This window comes from Paramisgurnus dabryanus, chromosome 5 (genome assembly GCF_030506205.2).
Source record: "Paramisgurnus dabryanus chromosome 5, PD_genome_1.1, whole genome shotgun sequence".
Classification (NCBI taxonomy): domain Eukaryota; kingdom Metazoa; phylum Chordata; class Actinopteri; order Cypriniformes; family Cobitidae; genus Paramisgurnus; species Paramisgurnus dabryanus.
In genome coordinates, this window is record NC_133341.1 from 35204845 (window position 1) to 35211665 (window position 6821).

Below are 6821 nucleotides of genomic sequence, written 5' to 3' on the forward strand. Positions count from 1 at the left end.
AATTAATTAATTAAATTATAAAATAATTAATTAAATTATAAAATAAAAAATAAAATCGCAAAATATGTCCCAAATTTGAAAATTAAATGCTAAAATAAAAATTAAAACATTATATTAAATTATTTCATTTTCATTTTTAACGTGATGAAGCATCATTCTGGCCAAATTAAAAAAGAAAATTAAATTGATGATTTGACATTTCATTTTCAATATAATCTTGAGTCAAGACTGACAATATTAAAATAAAAAGTCAAGCTTGAAAAGGAATCTGTAAATACATTTTTAAAAGGGTTTTTATTCATACCCAAGCAATAATAGGGACAAAATTAAAATGTAAAGTTCAGTTTTAATTTTATGTTCTCTTTAAATTATTTGTTTTCATTTTCTTTTTCGTTTTCATTTTCTTTTTCGTTTTCATTTTCATTTTCATTTTCATTTTCAACTTGTATGCAAATTCAATGTTAATCAATGGGTGGCGTTTACTTGCTTAAAAAAGGGGGATTGGCTGAAGCAGTGTTGCCAACTCAGCGACTGTGTTGCTAAAATAGCGACTTTATTGCTACATCTAGCGACTTTTAGGCCCATTTAGACAAACTTAGCGAATGTTTGGATGAATCTTAGCTTCACATCTGTACAGATAGTACTGTGTCGCTTGTACTGGCCCACGAGTGCCGGGTGGCGCTGACGTCCTGGTGAAATGTGCGTCTGGTGTCTCTGTGCATGGAGCTGGGCAGTGTAGGAGCTGACGCGTGGATGAGATTCGCGTACATTGTTTACATTTCAAAGGAGGAACAAACAATAAAAAGTGGCTGGTCCGCTGTTATATATGTGCGTATTTTCACACATCTGATCCGGTGAGGCGTCAGCCATTCTCATGAAATGCATACACATAGCACAGTGTGATTATCGTGCAATGCATAATTATGCCAAAATCCGTGAAGGACTGGAGTATCATATGCTCGCAAAATTTGCGTATATATAGCACTATAATCACACTGCGTGTTATTTGTATGCATTTCATGAAAATGGACATACACCGTGACCAGTCACTTACTTTTGCAGCGGGCACACTGGCAGAGCAGACCTTCAGCCTTTGTGGCATAAGTGGTCCTCATTTGTAATGCTGATTTGTGAGTAGGGCTGTGACCGTACGGGATTTTATTTTACCGTGGTGAAGAAGCAACAGAATCACGCGGTTAGACTGTTAGCACAACAACCCACCCCATATTATTAAAACAACAAATTATATTAGCAATAACAATGTGAAATAATATGTATTTCTATATGTTAACTTTTGTTTTTTATATCTTTTGAATATACTATGATTTATAGACCTTTTATGTCATCGTTTATAACCCATTTTATACAATACATTTCATAGAATAACAACCTGAAAACCTGCAGAAAGAACATGCAGAGTTTAAGATTGTTTCTGATGAGTTGTGCAAAACCTGATTCCTATTTCTTTAGACATTCATTTTCGGTAAACTCTCCGTGAATAGAAACACACTTCTCCAAACATGTTGAAACTCTTAATAATTTATTGTACAAAAAATGGGTTACAAACAATGACAAAAACTGTTCCATAATTGATATTAAACTCAAAAGATATCGAAAATAAACATTATTTAATGTTATTATTGTTAGTATGTTTAATTAGATTTTCTCAAAGTGGATACAAAACGAAATCGACAATTGCATCATTACGTAAATAACTGCACAAAACTTATGGATACTCCAATCATTGCTTTCAGAAATTCGCTTACAGTAGCTCCAGATATAAGCACAGCATTCAACCAAATAACAAGTTGTGCTGTCAGTATACGCGCTCCTGGCTTCATAACGATAGTTGTCATGTTTGCCCATTATAGTTTTAAATTATTATTATGCTATCATTATCATCACCAGCACAGTGCCTGCTTCTCCTTGAACGAGAAAGCTTAATATGCGCGTGGCTCGGACTCCTTGCACATGAACTTTCATGGGCATGGCTCTGACATTTCCTTGCAGAGATGTTGTTATTCGCGCAGGGGTTTAAAACCAGGGAGTGAGTTGGTACAGTTCAAGAAATCAGAGCACTTGGGCATGACGCGCTTTATAAGGTTGCGGCCGTGACATCACCGCAGCTGGCATCTTATTACAGCAGTGATGCAGTATTACTGTGATATCGTCACAGCCCATGTGCGTAGCTCGTCTTCCACGCTTCAGCTATGGTCAGAAGAACTGTATGTTGTGTCCAGTGCAGTGTACACAAAAGACTCCGAGAGACTCGCATTTCACAGAGGACGCAAGTTCTGATACTTGTACAGACAACACATAGGCTAAATAAACAGATAATGTTCATTTAAAAGTAAGTGACTGGTCGGTGTATCAGCTCGTTAAACTTACGCCTCACCGGACCAGATGTGTGAAAATACGCACATATATAACAGCGGACCAGCCACTTTTTATAGTTTGTTACTCCTTTGAAATGTAAACAATGTACGCGAATCTCATCCACGGGTCAGCTCCTACACTGCCCAGCTCCATGCACAGAGACACCAGACGCACATTTCACCGGGACAGCGCCACCCGGCACTCGTGGGCCAGTACAAGCGACACAGTAGCCTATCTGTACAGATATGAAGCTAAGATTCATCCAAACATTCGCTAAGTTTGTCTAAATGGGCCTAAAAGTCGCTAGATGTAGCAATAAAGTCGCTATTTTAGCAACACAGTCGCTGAGTTGGCAACGCTGCTTCAGCCAATCCCCTTTTTTTAAGCAAGTAAACGCCACCCATTGATTAACATTGAATTTGCATACAAGTTGAAAATGAAAATGAAAACGAAAAAGAAAATGAAAACGAAAAAGAAAATGAAATCAAATAATTTAAACAGAACATAAAATTAAAACTGAACTTTACATTTTAATTTTGTCCCTATTATTGCTTGGGCATGAATAAAAAGCCTTTTAAAAAAATGTATTTACAGATTCCTTTTCAAGCTTGCCTTTTTATTTTAATATTGTCAGTCTTGACTCAAGATTATATTGAAAATGAAATGTCAAATCATCAATTAAATTTTATTTTTTAATTTGGCCGGAATGATGCTTCATCACGTTAAAAATGAAAATGAAATAATGTTTTAATTTTTATTTTAGCATTTAATTTTCAAATTTGGGACATATTTTGCAATTTTATTTTTATTTTATAATTTAATTAATTATTTTATAATTTAATTAATTAATTTAAAAAAGACCAAAAAAACATTCCATAGTGTCAAGACTGACAATATTAAAATAAAAAGTCAAGCTTGAAAAGGAATCTGTAAAAACATTTTTAAAAGGGTTTTTATTTATACCCAAGCAATAATTGGGACAAAATTAAAATGTAAAGTTCAGTTATAATTTTATGTTCTCTTTAAATTATTTGTTTTCATTTTCTTTTTCGTTTTCATTTTCATTTTCAACTTGTATGCAAATTTAATGTTAATCAGTGGGTGGTGTTTATTTACTTGCTCAAAAAAGGGGATTGGCTAACGCTGCGTTGCCAACTCAGCGACTGTGTTGCTAAAATAGGGACTTTACTGCTACATCTAGCGACTTTTAGGCCCATTTAGACAAACTTAGCGAATGTTTGGATGAATCTTAGCTTCACATCTGTACAGATAGGCTACTGTGTCGCTTGTACAGGCCAACGAGTGCCGGGTGGCGCTGTCCCGGTGAAATGTGCGTCTGGTGTCTCTGTGCATGAAGCTGGGCAGTGTAGGAGCTGACGCGTGGATGAGATTCGCGTTCATTGTTTACATTTGAAAGGAGGAACAAACAATAAAAAGTGGCTGGTCCGCTGTTATATATGTGCGTATTTTCACACATCTGATCCGGTGAGGCGTCAGCCATTCTCATCAAATGTATACACATAGCACAGTGTGATTATCGTGCAATACATAATTATGCCAAAATCCGTTAAGGACTGGAGTATCATATGCTTGCAAAATTGGCGTATATATAGCACTATAATCACACTGCGTGTTATTTGTATGCATTTCATGAAAATGGACATACAGTGAACAGTCACTTACTTTTGCAGCGGGCACACTGGCAGAGCAGACCTTCAGCCTTTGTGGTATTTGTAAGTGGTCCTCATTTGTAACGCTGATTTGTGAGTAGGGCTGTGACCGTACGGGATTTTATTTTACCGTAGTGAAGAAGCAACAGAATCACGCGGTTAGACTGTTAGCACAACAACCCACCCCATATTATTAAAACAACAAATTATATTAGCAATAACAATGTAAAATAATATGTATTTCTATATGTTAACTTTTGTTTTTTATATCTTTTGAATATACAATGATTTATAGACCTTTTATGTCATCGTTTATAACCCATTTTATACAATACATTTCATAGAATAACAACCTGAAAACATGCAGAAAGAACATGCAGAGTTTAAGATTGTTTCTGATGAGTTGTGCAAAACCGATTCCTATTTCTTTAGACATTCATTTTCGGTAAACTCTCCGTGAATAGAAACACACTTCTCCAAACATGTTGCAACTTTTAATAATTTATTGTACAAAAAATGGGTTACAAACAATGACAAAAACTGTTCCATAATTGATATTAAACTCAAAAGATATAGAAAATAAATATTATTTAATGTTATTATTGTTAGTATGTTTAATTAGATTTTCTCAAAGTGAATACAAAACGAAATCGACAATTGCATCATTACGTAAATAACTGCGCAAAACTTATGGATACTCCAATCATTGCTTTCAGAAATTCGCTTACAGTAGCTCCAGATATAAGCATTATACCAAACATCGAGTTGTGCTGTCAGTATACGCGCTCCTGCCTTCATAACGATAGTTGTCATGTTTGCCCATTATAGTTTTAAATTATTATTATGCTATCATTATCATCACCAGCACAGTGCTTCTCCTTGAATGAGAAAGCTTAATATGCGCGTGGCTCGGACTCCTTCACATGAAATTTCATGGGCATGGCTCTGACATTTTCTTGCAGAGATGTTGTTATTCGCGCAGGGGTTTAAAACCAGGGAGTGAGTTGGTACAGTTCAAGAAATCAGAGCACTTGGGCATGACGCGCTTTATAAGGTTGCGGCCGTGACATCACCGCAGCTGGCATCTTATTACAGCAGTGATGCAGTATTACTGTGATATCGTCACAGCCCTTATGTGCGTAGCTCGTCTTCCACGCTTCAGCTATGGTCAGAAGAACTGTATGTTGTGTCCAGTGCAGTGTACACAGAAGACTCCGAGAGACTCGCATTTCACAGAGGACGCAAGTTCTGATACTTGTACAGACAACACATAGGCTAAATAAACAGATAATGTTCATTTAAAAGCAAGTGACTGGTCGGTGTATCAGCTCGTTAAACTGACGCCTCACCGGACCAGATGTGTGAAAATACGCACATATATAACAGCGGACCAGCCACTTTTTATTGTTTGTTCCTCCTTTCAAATGTAAACAATGTACGCGAATCTCATCCACGCGTCAGCTCCTACACTGCCCAGCTCCATGCACAGAGACAACAGACGCACATTTCACCGGGACAGCGCCACCCGGCACTCGTTGGCCTGTACAAGCGACACAGTAGCCTATCTGTACAGATGTGAAGCTAAGATTCATCCAAACATTCGCTAAGTTTGTCTAAATGGGCCTAAAAGTCGCTAGATGTAGCAGTAAAGTCCCTATTTTAGCAACACAGTCGCTGAGTTGGCAACGCAGCGTTAGCCAATCCCCTTTTTTGAGCAAGTAAATAAACACCACCCACTGATTAACATTAAATTTGCATACAAGTTGAAAATGAAAATGAAAACGAAAAAGAAAATGAAAACAAATAATTTAAAGAGAACATAAAATTATAACTGAACTTTACATTTTAATTTTGTCCCAATTATTGCTTGGGTATAAATAAAAACCCTTTTAAAAATGTTTTTACAGATTCCTTTTCAAGCTTGACTTTTTATTTTAATATTGTCAGTCTTGACTCAAGATTATATTGAAAATGAAATGTCAAATCATCAATTTAATTTTCTTTTTTAATTTGGCCGGAATGATGCTTCATCACATTAAAAATGAAAATGAAATAATTTAATATAATGTTTTAATTTTTATTTTAGCATTTAATTTTCAAATTTGGGACATATTTTGCGATTTTATTTTTTATTTTATAATTTAATTAATTATTTTATAATTTAATTAATTAATTTAAAAAAGACCAAAAAAACCTTCCATAGTACAGTACGAAACCTACAATTATCTTATATTTTTTTTAAATGTATAAACGAATGCTCTTGCAACCCAACACCACCTATTAGTCACGAGTAGTGGATGGTAAGGGTTGGTTATTATGATAAAAGAGTAAATCTCTCCAATTTTTACAAAACTTGACTTTTTACAGAAAGGTTGAATTTGTTAACGCATTAGCTAACACGAACTAACATTGAGATCCCTCAATATAAACCGGGCTGAGTCAAAATTGCCTCATCCACTACACGGCGGCAATCTTATTTCAGTCATGATGATGGCAGACTCAAGTCATCTACTTGAAGTTGAAACGACATGTATCTCTACAATCTTGTGCTAAATCACAAATAAACAACATATTTCTGATCAACAATTAAATCTGACATCAACTGTACCTTAACTTTTGTTTCGCCACCTTAAATTGGCCTAAAAACACTTTCCGAGGTGGTTCCAGCTACTGCGCATGCGCAAAGGTGGGCAATCGCCTCACAAACCACCATTCAGTCGTTATCGATTCATGATTGGTTGTTTAAACTTGGAAGGCGGGACTAAATCGGCCACA